Below are 14,185 nucleotides of genomic sequence, written 5' to 3' on the forward strand. Positions count from 1 at the left end.
ACCCGTTTCGAAAGAAACAAAGCAAAATCGTGTTGAGACTTTCAATTTTGGTACTTGTCACTCCCTGCTGCTGATTGACAATATTTGAGGCGTCCGATTTACGGCTGCTAGGCTACCTTCCATCAAATCTGATATTAAATTTCGAACGAATCTATTAAAGCTTAATAAGACGGCATTCTTGTTTTTGAATGAAGTGGTTTCGGAGCTGTTTAGGCGTGAACATTTCTCTGGACTTGAATGAAAAGACTTATACTGAAACTCTACATTAACAGAAAAAAAAACAATAAAATGGATTCGACAGTATCTAAATATACGGTGAGGAAAGATCTTTTTGTCTGCTTGCAAGGGAAGAGCTTAAGATTCGATATGCATAGTATTTGTCGTCGACCGACAGGCATGAAAAGGTTCAGAATGCTACTGCAAGTTTATATGGTTTTAGAGAACTCGAACGACTATATGCTTGATTCAACAGAGTTCCTTCAACGATTTCAATGGGTAACCAGTCTAATCTGAGGCTAACTGAAGAAGCGGTGGTTCATGAATATAAATCATTTTTTTTTTATAAAAAAAATGAACGAAAGAAAAAACAATATGCTAAATTAGATCGTATGACGTGATCGGTTCTCCCAAATTTCTCTCAGTGCAATAGAATGCAACACGTCACGTAATTTAGTTATAGCAAACAAGGGACACACTTTAGCTTATCTATTCTACACGGTTCATTTGCTATGGAATCATTGACCTCCGAAGTAAATTTTCACTCATCTCTTTGCTAGCCGTTATGCCCAAGAGTAAAGATTCATAGCTATAGGGCGTGGTGCTAATGTTGTCGTCGAAGGATGCCTTTGACGAGAAGTTCTTTCGAAGAACAAAAATCAGCATGAAGACATGACAACGTAACTACTATACCGTCGGATGACAGTCGTATTGCGCATGACGATAATCGTTACCACAATGACAGCTCCAACGACAATCCAGTAAATCCAAGAAGCAGATGAAGCACGACGTAACAAGCAGAAGTAGAAGAGACAACGGATGGGGTGACGCATTCTTTACCTGGTATAATAGTATTTCCGTAGAATTTAAGACACCCAACGCAAAGCTCAGTAGCTCTTTGGTAGATTTTCTCTAGACATGCTTAGCCATCATTCTACAAGCGTGTGTAGAACCGCAGATCGACGTGCGCGTCTTTGATTATTGACGATTTGCTCGGCGGGAGAAACATCGTTGGTTGACGAGCTCACACGGAATGAATAGCGGCAGTATCTTATTAACAGGTGACCATAGATACATCATAAACGTGTCAAGAAGCACGAGCACATATTTTTTAGCCAACGTACTTACGTGTTGGTCATCAAAATGGTCGATATATGTATTGGTTAGAGCTCGCAAATTGAAGTGGAACACATTCACCACCCTTTACACGTCTGCCTTATTAAAACCTAAGTCTACCAAGTGAACACTAGAAACCGTTTAGATTCGGTATAATACCTCAATCAGTTCCAGCGAGCGAATGGGGAAACGTTATAGTTTCTGCTGGACCTTTAACATGTCAGTAAACAAATATGGCAGCTATGAAACGCGCTACAGCGGTTGTGGGCTTTGCCATTTCCACGACTGGAATATCGTTTAACTCGGGTAATCTTTTGCGTTTCCTTTGAATATTTACACACTTGAACTTGAATCAAACATCGCTCAAACTAGGCGGTGAACTATGACTCAAGTAAGTGATAGATATTACGAAACTGGATGGTGTCTACTGAGATATCATCTGATGCGTCATCGTCTCATACGCAATAAGTATTCATAGCATGGTTAGTAATCGATGATATTAAATTCAGTAACGAAATTACTTCTTTAAGGGTAAACAATGAGTATTTGTTGGTTTTTGTAACTGAAGTTCTCGAAATGAACGTCTTCAGTGTGACGCTGTCGATCGTATAGTATCGGTGCGGTAATAGCCAGCGTATTGGGCCACTCGATCGCTCAATCACTGCCTATCTACGCAGTCCGTCCCGGCGAACATCAGAGGGTCACAAAGTACCGAGACGTATATGGCAGTGCCTTAGCATATTCTCATAACGAAGATACTCTAGCTCGTAAAGGATTGAGCCTCGGAAAGGGCTCGCCTTGTTCTCCAAGCGTTGCCACAAGCAAACGGCTATGTACCTTGTTATGGACACGAATGGGGTCAAATAAATATGCCAGTATCAAGATAGTGAAAGTAAATACGTAGCCGTGCTAATAGCTGCGGAGCCAAGGTTTAGTTCGAAGCGGGCCAGTACGTCAAAGCGCGATTAAATTTGCCTTATCACGAGCACTCATTGTAGATGTATCAACAAAGCAAAGATATTTATGCGTATTTATACTTATATTTGAGAAAGCGAGATGAAATTATTACCTATTGGATTCACCAACAAGTGGGTTCTTATTCGATACACCAAAATGCGCCCATTCAGAGTCGCAACGTTGCTAGGAGGGGGCGTTAGGAGGGGGCTGGGGCGCTGCGAAGACAAATGATTTCGTTGATTCTATCAACGAGCCGGGCAAAGCGATCATGCGTCTTCTAGTCAGAGTCATTTCAATAAAACAATTAAATTTGCTTCGTGCCAGCCTTCTGTTATTCTTACTTGAAAGCATGCTAGTATTTCGCCATGGTAGAAAATAGCTAGTGTCGATGCACTTGCAGAAGGCTCGTTTTCATCACTTTATCGAATGCTGCTACCTTTAGACGCTCAGATATAGCAAAGTTTGCTCACCTCGACTCTTTTCTTTCGGGCTAGCAATATATGTTTCGGGGATTCGAAGCCCCGAAACGGCGGTTGAGAATTGCTAAATAGCTACATTTTGTCCTATTCGCGCTAGTTCCTTTAAGGTCGCACTAACTATGAACGGTTGGCGAAACGGAAACCACCGTATTCTATTCGATTTTACTGTGCTCTCGGCATCATAGATAAGAACTTTGGTAAGTTGCAGGACTTCTGCTGGAGAACACTTATCCAGCATGTAAGCGGCGCTAGCTTAGAACGAATTGAAATGAATTCTCCTAGGCAGCCGAGGGAATAATCACTGCTGTCAATAGTTGTAGACTGAGACCAATGGTCGCCTAGAAATCCTATTAAAGCTATCTAGTTTTACCATTGTGCGCCCCTACATCGAAGTGGTTTTCCAAGACAGTAACCACCAACCAGGGATCAACATGGAGTTCGAAGACGGCAACGACGGTCTCCTGATATAGAAACTGGGTTAGAAAATAAGCAGTTCAGTGTCAGTTTCACCGTGCCGGCCGTAAACACCGAAGCCAAACGCCTACATTGCTCTAAGGCTTTCGCAAATTACTGGAGTGGTTAATTTTGAATGCTCGACTGCTAAATGGGAGCGACTATGAGTTTCGTTTGTATATCGCGTTTACCTATCACTGAACTACATGGTTGTCGCAGTGGCTTGGCCGGCTAAGGCTGTGGCCGTAAAGAGCCAGGGCTCGGTAGTTCAAGTCGTGGTGGCGACGTATATGGTTGTACAAAGAAGCGTCAGTAAAGTACAAATTGCATATATCGTTCGTGCGTTACGCTTTGCATTCTATATGCTGAAACCATTTGCACAGTGGTCCTTTGAGAAGCTGAGTCGTTCGATTGGCGACCTGTTGTCCACCTCAGTCAACAGCAGTCGCTGAAGTGATCAGAAGTTGACATTTTGATCAAAAACATCCCCTTTTTATTCTAGTCAAAATCGTGCTATACATTACTCGTTGCTATCATTCGTTCCCGTCCGTCCTGACCGAATAGAATACCGAATAATGCCGCTTTGGTCGGCTTCAGCGTCTGCCATTTACGCGTCGCTTGTCCTGACAAACAAACCCTTTCGCAGCTTTCCATGACGAGCGGCTACTGCTGTTGTCGATTTTTGCGTCGTCAAAACTGAGCGTTTGTTCCGATGTTTCTTTTACTTTAGTTTCATTGCGTAAAGGAGATATTATAGTGTGCATTTACTCACCCAGTCGCACATGTCCGCCGCATCATTGCCCATGTCGCTGACGCTGAAGACGCTTCGATTTTGCATTTAAGTCGGAAGCTTAACTGCTAGCTTGCGGACGTACGTGGCCGGTACGTGGCATTAGCTTGCATGCCGTGCTAAACAAAGGTGGACATGGACAGAAATCTAGTTGAAGGAAACGTATCCGAGAAATAGAAGATGGCTGGAACATTCTACTAGTTCATAGTACTAGTGTATCTGGTATCGTGAAAACCAAATTTGATCATTTTAACATTGTGGTATTTGTTCGCAATTGATTTGTAAGGATCCAGACACATCGGACGCGCATACTAAGACCTATTGAGAATCGTCTTTTGAGTATCGGCCTTTATTGGGGAACAAAATTAATAGTATAGTTCCAACGTTCAATGCAAGTAAAAGTGATCATCACGTGCAATCATAACCGGAAGGGTGATTTGTATAGTAAAGCTGGAATCGAAGAAATCAGTTCAATATAGTTATAACTCGTATGCTATGTACAAAAAAAATGAAGATGTGTTAAAGCGTTTCGTTATCAAAAGCTTCTGAAGAAGCTCAAGTCTAATCACTTGGGTTAATGATTTTCTGAATTAACGAACTGTCAAAGAATCGATTCGATCGCTTCCACCCCTTGGCTATGTTCACCGTATCACTGCGTAGGTACCTCGCCATTCTAATTTCTATCCTTACATTCACCTATTTGATCAATAGGGCTTACAGAACATTTCTATATATTACGTAGGGTCAACTGTTTATTCGAGCGATTTCCATAGTGAAAATTTTACTTAGTTTATTCATATTAATTCATACATTAATGCGATGCGACATCGTTACACGGAAGGCCCAAATGGTTGGTTTAATCCAGTAGATAACATAAGCCGCGTGGCAACAAGCGGCAGATGGCCAACATTAAAAAACTCGGGTTGTTACCAGACCGATATTTAGGAAAGGTAAGCAAGGTTACGTTTCACATCAACGCTTCAGCATTCACAAAACAATTCTCGTCCAACGCTAAAGTAACATTTTCGTATAGCTAAGTGCCGATAAATCTGCATTCCTTTTCTATGTAAGAAAAATTAATCTTTCAAAATACCAGCCAGCTATTGGACGTGTTGCAGTGTACTTACCTTTAAAGCGCAAAACGTCCCATTCTTTGGTAGTTCTTCACCCTATCTTCAAGCATTACTCAGAAGCGAGATTAACGAAGTTCATGTCTTAATGTGTGTTCTGAAAGCAGAAATCTATCTCACTCTCGATGCTTGACCATCGTTCACATTTGGGTCATTGTACATTTGCAGTGTCACCAGACGATAGTGGTCTGACACCTGTCGATTCGGATGCATCCCCAATGATACATAGCATAGTTTAACGTACGTCAATGTAACGGCGTTGTCGTCTCCTCAATGCCCCACACACCTAAAGTCTCCGACAGCGTTAAACAATAGGAGGCGTAAATCAGCTTAGTTTCGCGTTACACATTCGCAGTAAAACGTCAGATTCAATGGTAAAAGTAATGTTCGTCTATGTGTTTGGTAGAAAAATTTGGCAGTCTGCGTTTGGGGAGTAGCTGAGTCAACGCGATGGCGATCCTATACGCCTAACATGTGCCGCATCTAGCAAATAGTGAAGCGTCTTGAAAACAGAGTAATTTTACATAAAAACAACATCGGATATGGGCAACTTTACCTGACCAACCACGGTATGGGCGTCACAAACATCGTTACTCTACGCACAACCCTGAGGAACTACAAAGGTCGATTATACTGATTAACTGCCATTATCAAGAAGTGCCTATGCTATAGCTTGCGCATGCTTCTTTGCAGATCAACGCGAGCTGACCGTAGCTTTCTGACGCTTCAACGTGCCAGATGTCTAAGGCATAGGCAACGTGTCTTTTGTCGCACTAAGCTTTGCAGTGACCGAAGAGCCTGATAAATCATTCAAATGCCAAATAGTAGAAGGTTATAGAGGCTGGTTTGCTACGATTGTATCTTGGTTACACGTTGACGCCGATCGGGGCTTCAATGTTTCACTATCTAATTTCTAGATCGGTACTCGACTGGGTGTTGGTGTTCAATTTCGCTCTTGTCTATCGTATAATTCGGCATGCGTTATAATCATGAAGTGACTTCGACAATCGATATACTACGAAGCAGCAGGGCTGCTTCATGCTATAACGGCCCTAGCCAGCTTCGCTGTTGAATACACATAGGTCCGAGCGAAGCCATCATAAAAAAAAAATAATTGTAAATCGCCTTCAAGGCGTAATAATAATAAAAATGCATTTGTTTGGCTCGCGCAGTGAATGGAGATGGCTGGTAACTTATCATACAATGTAATCAGGTTTTTGTGCGGTGCATTGCATTGCATTGCAAGCTAAATTGTCTCTGGTCCAGCTATTAATACTTCATTAAGATTTCATTTACAGCCGATCAGTACTACTTCGTTCAAGACTTGCCCGTATCAGAGATATGTTACGTAAACATATAGCGTCTCACAATCATTACGAATAGATTTCAGTTTGCAGGACTCCTAAGATTTATGACCGGTGACATCACCAGATCGCATTTCCGCTGTCACTAAAGTTACTAGTCTTGGCGTAACTTTTTTAGAAAATTAGTTTTACAAACTCGGTATTTTTCAAAGTTCGATAAATTCGATCTGCTATCTGAACCGAAGCTCCTATTTGTTTGAAGGACACAGAAAGTTTTTACTCAGGTCTTTGCTTACAGCCGAAACTGGCTCCTCGAATCGTTTTTAGTAGTCGTTGAATGACTCTACAGAGCTGAGGTACCGTGGATTTATAGTAATTGGAGAAGTCTTTAATATCTACTAACACAATACACAGTTACGTGTACTTGTTCTACGCCGAGACAGCTTTCTACAAGGCGTAAACTTGATAGAAATTAATTTATCATGAGAGTAAGAGCGTACTTGATAATTTATTAATCTAATGCTTGAAAAAACGCTTGCTGAATTGATGCTTCTGCCTGAACCTCCTCTGTGAAAACTTTGCTCAACCGAGGTCTCTATTTCATGCAAATGCATTGCAGGAAGATTAGAACCGCTTGCTATAGCGCTGGCGGAAAGCTCGAAGCGTCGTATCATGAGTGCAGCATCGACGCTTGCAATAAGCTGGTCCACTTTTAGTTTAATATTTTTTCGCCGTTTAAGAAGATATTTTATTTTCTTTATTTGATAATAAACACAACCGATATAGGAAGTAAATTAATGCTAGCTTGAGCGTAGCGTTATTTGACCTTTGGCTACGAACTGGATATACTTAACAAACATCGATCGCGTTTCGTTGACGTTTGGCTTACAATGGCGTACATCTCGCTCTTCGTGATACACTTCCATGGTATTGGCCTTTGCTCTTTTCACCAACTGAGACAGCAGAACAGCTGTAGTATTTTTTTTTTTTGAGTAGATTCTCACCTTCCCTTTACCATAAAAATGAGCAGTGTATATTGTGTCACGCTATAACATAACAAACATTTAGGTCTTGCCCGAGAATATCTTGTCCATAACTTATTTAGAGATAAATTGTATAGCATATCTATTAACATCGGAAGCACGCTCCATTGAAGCTCGTGGTACCCTATTCATCACTGTAGTAGGGAACTTCGCTGTCGGAAGTTGTTGAATAGTTACGCTGACGGAACCACAAACCTGAATCGATGCGGATACAAGCATATAGTAGCAAATGCCAGTGCTTTCTTAAGGTTTCAATTCTGTGAAAAGCAGTTGTAGCAATTATTCAAAGGTAATGTCTCGATAAATTTTGAAAAAATGAAAACATAACGCAAGCAACGCGTATACTCAAACTTGGCCAATGTCATGACGGTACAGATGAAAGATACGTTTATCTAGAATAATACATCTATATTTTATCGAGATGCTTACGTGGTGCAAATGACCAGGGGCATTAGGACATTTACGAAATGCTTTTTTGTGTAAAATGCTTGTTGCGGTGCATTTGTTAGGAAGTCATTTAAGTTTCATCATTGATCTACTACATGTCTAAATGAAAATCATAGCTGAAAAGTTTCAGTTTATTTCCTATATGTCTTTCAACAAAGCTACGTTAACGCCATGCACGTGAGGGGCATCCTTCTGAAGATAAGATCTGCCGTGTCATCTGACTTGCATCGAAAGTAAAGTCAACATTTATTATTTTTTTTTATGTTATTTTCATATTGAGCTTTGGCACCATGCTGTCGGTGTGCTTAGTGCTGACATTGATTGATATTGGCAGATACGGATCTATATGGGTAAACCAATTTGCTCGAGAGTTCCGGAGCTGTAATGTGTCATGCACCGCTGATTCGACTAGTCTATATTGTCTTCTTTGAGCACTGTATAATTACGACATTTATGCCATCGGAGGACTGGCTACGATTGTGTTGCCGTTTGCCAGTTTTGGCCTGCTTCCTTTCGCTTGGTAACGGAGGTGCCCATTTTTACGTATGTCATTGTTAGTAGGAATAGCGTGATTTCTTATCCAGATTTCACTTGAAAAACGGATTTTCTAACCATACGCCTGTTAAAGTTGTCGGCTTATCCATTAAGCTCTGTGCAGCAATACATTTTTAGTAGCGATTCGAGGTTTTTTTGCTTAAGATGTCTAGGACGACGTTACCCAAAAAAGTGGGAACCATGCCTGACAGTAGATGTGCGAAGTATTCTGAAAGGATAACTAAAGACGTTTAATAAAAAAAATAAGAATGACAATGATGACTAGAGGCTAGTTTGGTTCTAGAAGCAGAATCCTTAGAGCGATGTGCGGCTACCAATGGAACCGACGTATTTATGGGATGTCTGTGAGGATATGAAACATGTTTTGCTTTCGGATGACGCAGATGATCCTTTGTGCAGCAATAACAAAAAAGCGTGATCAAAAAGCACTTTTGTCTAGAGAGGCTCATGGCGAGAAGATGAAGTCGTTTCCGCTAATTTATTTTTTATTGTGTTACTTTTTCGCATACGCTCGAAGGGTTTCCGTACAAAAAAGGCTCAAGTCCAGTTTTTATTTATTATGAGTAGTATATAATTTTTGAATACTTATGCTTCCCCCGACAATCTGACAATGCGTATTGCAAGCTTCAAAATATAGCCACTCCGAATATCACATAAAGCGAATAATGAATCTAGACAACCTTTAAAAGCCCTCCGTTCAAAAAGGCCAACGTCCATTTTAACACGTAGCTGTAATTTCAGAAATTATATAGAGAATTTTGCCAAATTCAGCCCAAAAATGTAACACAGGCATACTGTAAATGTTCTAGTGCAAGTACTTTTCTAATAGGAAAATTGGATTTTTCGAGTTTAGCCATATTGGACTCAAGTCCTTTTCTATGAAAGCACTTTATATGCTTTTTGAAATGGTTTGTAGGACATCGATATATTGTATTATGGACGTGTGGAACGTGCCGAGGAACTGCTGACGTTGACTTATTTACCCTACTATGAATTTTAGAACCAACCATGACAAAAAAAATTCAGAATACACAGTCTCGTCACCTCGCCAGAGACTATCTAGATTGACGTAAGCGTGCACGTGTAAATCATCAGGTGGTAGAGGTGTGTGTATTCAAAGCTAACTTAATAACCAATGTCATTATGGGATGCAAAACGATGCGCGAAACGAAGTTCCTTTATGTTCGCAAGTGTTAACGTGTTGATGACACCTTTAATATACTTTGCGTTGAAGAACAGTGCAGGCTGCGTTCATTAAGTAGAACGGCCTACCCTGGACACGCTCGCCATCTAGCTGTACCTAAAAAGCTGTTTTGTGGACGAATTTATGTAATATGACGTACTATATTTTGGAGACTGTGATGTAATATTGCTACGCTAAACTTTCGACATTTTCACTGCAACAGTAGGTCCTAGGACTGAGCACTTACCGATTGTCCAAGGCTTTGCAAGTGCAATTATTGCCTCTGGGTGATGCCCTGAAAATCACGGGCGCTGTGTGAATTTAGAAATGAGTCATTTGCATTTGAACTGTTTGAACATTCTCCCCATACTCGTCACCCAAGCGAACCTGTCCCTATGACATCTAGAGGCACCTGACGGATAGGCTTCTTCTATAGTCATGGTCACTTTAAGCTATTAAGTACAACGGTCAGTACGTATAGATTTAACTGAATATGTCCTGGCCTAGATTTACAGTGAAAACGCATATGAAAGCTTTCTGTACAACCATACAGACGTGCTAAGCAATCAACAAGGTTAGCAGCCTTTCATTAAACATATCAACTTTTTCTACACTCAAATAAAAATCAGCTTGGATTATGACATCTTATTTCTACCATTTACGCCAGACAAGGTATTATTCCATCGCATAGAGTGCCTATGATCGCTAAAAGAAAGGAAAGCCTTTGATTCTTCGTTCATACTATATCTCACACAGTCATCTAAACATGTAGACTATTATTTGCCCTATTATCCGCAATTAACTTTCATGATTATCCAACTACTGCTGGATGTGCTGTGCTAATCCCACCAGGACGTTTTGGCCTGACAAGAAAGCTCTAGGTGCATTGGTTTTGATTATTCAGAGTGTTCTTGGGAGGATTCTTCGCGTTCTCAACCGGCTGGTTGCCGGGATGTTCACGTGTGCCTATGCTAGTGTGTATGTGTGTCCGTATCGCATGGTAATGGTTCCGCCCGGAGCATCAAGATGTCTGGGTAACCTGTCCCTCTATCTCGTAGCTCTTCTTCCTTTTTCGGGCATAGAGGGAGCAGGAACCTTCTCGCTCCCGTCTGAGTTACTCTATTCCCTCTTTCGCGTTTGATGACTACTAGAAAGGGAAGAAGGGAGCAGTAGACTTATGATGAGCATCTCGATCCTGTGTCCACTCGCTCGATGGCTAAAGGCCCCGGCTTGCGCGAATGTTTCTACCGTCTTGTCTGCGCACGGATACAAGAAATGGAGAGGACGGGCGATAGGGAGGGAGCGCATGGAGCTTCATTCCCTCCATCCTACCGCTCATGGACGGTGCGGTGAAGTGGTTGATACGACAAGACTATACGAATTCTATGAGCTATAGGTATGTAGGGTAGGTATTGGTCCTTCCTTTTACTCTGCTATAGAACTACCGGAACATTTGGATAGCGATGGAAAAAGGGAGGCGAGTAGTAGGAGCTTTGCGGGATACTGGGGAATATGGCCATGTTTCTCTCTTGCGCTCGGAAGCGGGCGTACTGTTGCCGAATACGATGTGAAGCCAAACCCTCTTCATCTCAACATCGTTCACTTTCTTGTTGGGTCGCTTCAAGCAGAAAAGTCTGCAGTGGGCCAGCGGTGTCAGCGATGAGATAGACGGACGTTGCCGCCAACTGACTAAGGGTAAGCGAGTAACGGGGACGCGTGTGCTGGCGGCTCAAGTATGCTACTGCCACTGTTGTTGTAGCTATGCTCAGGCGTCCTCGTTGTATTACGCTGGAGCAAAGCGCAAGACCAACGACGAGTCACCGACGGGTAGGTCCTGTCCCACACTTCGGCATTGTGCTGTCCCGAGAAGCCTGAAGGGTGTCCGACTCTGCGTAAATCCCCTCGGGCTATTATGTAATATCGGACACCACAGAAGCGCTACTCGGCGCTACGCCCCCCAGTAGCCATCCCTTTAGGTCTCACTCTGGTCCAATAGGATCTGTAGTGTGTACGAGCAGTGCAAACCGCCAACCAGCCCCTATCGTCTTTTACTAAAAAGGGAGCGAGCACTCGGACCCATGCGCGGATACTCAACGAAAAGCAACTCTGCAACACTCTTTCCTTTAGCCCTATTCCTCGATTCGTTTCTCTTTCTTCTAAGTTACGCTTCTTTCCTTTCGTCCAAGTTACTTCGTTCTTTTTCTATCCATTCGTACCGAAGTTCGCTCCGAGTCGCTCTGCCAGTTGAGGCGGCATCGATGGCAGCAGCCGCCGAGACTGTAGCAACAGGACTATGATCGTTCTTTTCACTGTTGCTTCTCTCGCTTCTAACGGCACTGTTCGCGGTAGATGGCGTGGACCAAGTTTTTTTGGATGATGAATCATGAAAGGAGAGACAACGGGGAACGATTGGAGTGTGTAGATGTGTAGAGATTCGCACCGGTAAATACTTCCTGCAATCTAGCACAATGTGAGAGGATCATTCGTACTATAGGCGCAAGAGTGAGGATGCCCTAGGCTGCCAGATGGACAAGGCAAACTGAACATGTGCTACAGTAACGACTTGTAAAAAAAAACGTTGTTTATAAGGAATGATATCGCCGCCGAGAATCTTTTGTAGTTTTCCTTGTAGTTCTTATTGGCCTTTTTATAGAAGCAAAGAAACGCCCCGTCTGAATGCACGCCGAATGCATCGATCTGTATACGTACCACTAGGAAGTATTACTGTGTGACATGAAAAATGAAGTAAGGGATGCAAAAATGCTATGTGACGAAGTTCGAAGAATACAAAATCGCTGGCAGGCGAAAAAACGGCCGCTCGCTACAAGGACGGATAACTGAAAGCGGGCGAAAATTGCCTGAAGGTACCCAAAAATAATGAAGTAGCTAAAAACACATCCAGGGAGGTTCGCCTTTTTACCTCAGCTGAATGGTGCGCATTAAAGCAATATGGGGTGGTAAATCGGAAAACACAGGAGATCGAAGGATGTCTAGAAGGTGTAAAAATGCAAATCTGATAGGGTGTTTCGTTAATACAGCACGAAAAAAATCAGGATCATCCCAATAAAGTCTTTTGGCTAAATTAACGAATCTGAAGGTCTTTGGCAGAATTAGAAGTGACATCCTCATATATTTTCTGGTATTCTGTAAGTTGACCGTTAATGAAACTCGATAGTTGAGAAAAACCCTGTTCTACGGCGAGTTATCTTACGTCGTCCAAGTAGAATGATGTCCGAACGGGATAAAGCAGCTTAGCTGTTTAAAAAAAATATTAACAAAGATATAAACGTGCTGTTTAGAGAGTTTGTAACACTTATCGCCTGAGCGAAAATAATTAGGACGAGATGTTCGCATAAACTCAAGCTTAATACGGCACACGAAAAAAAAATGATATGCACCTATTACTGTTCCGTCGCGCTCGTAGAGATAACAAAAAATAACTTTCCCAAATACTAGAGCTTGTCCCTGGCTAGCGGTATTACAGAAGCTTTTCTTCGTATTATTATGGTTTTTTTTCTACAGAATTCTGCTCACATATTAGGTTAATTTAATATTTGTTGGACCCCAAGGCTGGCTTTGTTGTTTCTCTGGACATTGCACAAGGAAGGACTCTTAAGAACAAGACTAATTGAATAACGAAAAAAAAATCAGAAAATCAACTATTACTGCAATTTATTGGTAAAGACATTCGGATCTTAACCTATGGAATATATAATACCCAACTATTTACTTCGGAAAGTGTGTAATTGCATTGCAAAAGGCCTTCAAATATAAAAATACATCAATATCTGATCATGTTATTTAAAAATCGCTATCATAACGTCGGAGGAGAGCTTTATGGGAAATAAAAACATTTCAAGTAGATAACTCTCGATACATAAACCTGTTGCTCTAAGGCCAAAGCTTTCAGTTTAAGATATCGCCTTACGTGACGTACTTACGGTGAACAAGAGAATCTGTTCGAGACGTTTTTATATTGTGTTATTCGAAGCAAGCCATCTGTTTTGGAATTAATTAAATAGTTAGATTTACCGTAAAATAATTAAACAGTTTTACGCCAAAGAAGATTTTTACATATTTTTAGAAATGGCAAGTATAGTGTAATGTGCTATATATAATAAGTTATACTTCGATAAACATCGTGGTTGTTTCGAAATTGTTGCCGATAATTTCGAAAGACTACATGCATTTTGACCACCCTTGAAAGGGTCCTCATCCTTCCGGTGATACGACGAATAATGTTTCCCACGGCAACGCCTCGAACGTTGCGAAAAGTAACGTAAGGACACGTTCGCTATCATGCGTATACATTCTACTACAACAAGCAAAACAGGCGTTTGACAGAACAAAGTTCTTTTCAACATTAATATTTTCGAATCTGCCTTCCGTTTTGCCAATCTCATGGCGCCTATATAGCATAGAGGCTGGCCATTGCAGTTACTGTTCGACCCAAGTCAAGATATGACGTGATTGATGTCACTGGGTACTGTTGCCAGTGTTTGAAATCGATAG

At 41.6% G+C, this 14,185-nt stretch overlaps 1 protein-coding gene across 2 annotated transcripts in view; it reads right to left on the reverse strand.

The window, feature by feature from the left end:
- Nucleotides 1–5,786, reverse strand: part of LOC111247856 (calcium-activated chloride channel regulator 1-like) — a 45,233-nt gene extending 39,447 nt beyond the window's left edge. Inside the window, exons 1-3 of one of the 2 annotated variants that reach the window (XM_086983613.1) lie at nt 5,698–5,786; nt 5,139–5,427; nt 3,994–4,130 (exon numbers count right to left, since the gene is read on the reverse strand). The gene's annotated coding sequence lies outside the window, so the exon portion shown is untranslated. Of the gene's footprint in view, nt 1–1,344; nt 1,489–3,993; nt 4,131–5,138; nt 5,428–5,697 lie in introns of those variants that run through there. The other variant, XM_022799327.2, reaches the window with a different exon arrangement.
- Between the last annotated feature and the right edge of the window lie 8,399 nt (nt 5,787–14,185).

This window comes from Varroa destructor, unplaced genomic scaffold (assembly GCF_002443255.2).
Source record: "Varroa destructor unplaced genomic scaffold, Vdes_3.0 BEIS01000003.1, whole genome shotgun sequence".
Classification (NCBI taxonomy): Eukaryota; Metazoa; Arthropoda; class Arachnida; order Mesostigmata; family Varroidae; genus Varroa; species Varroa destructor.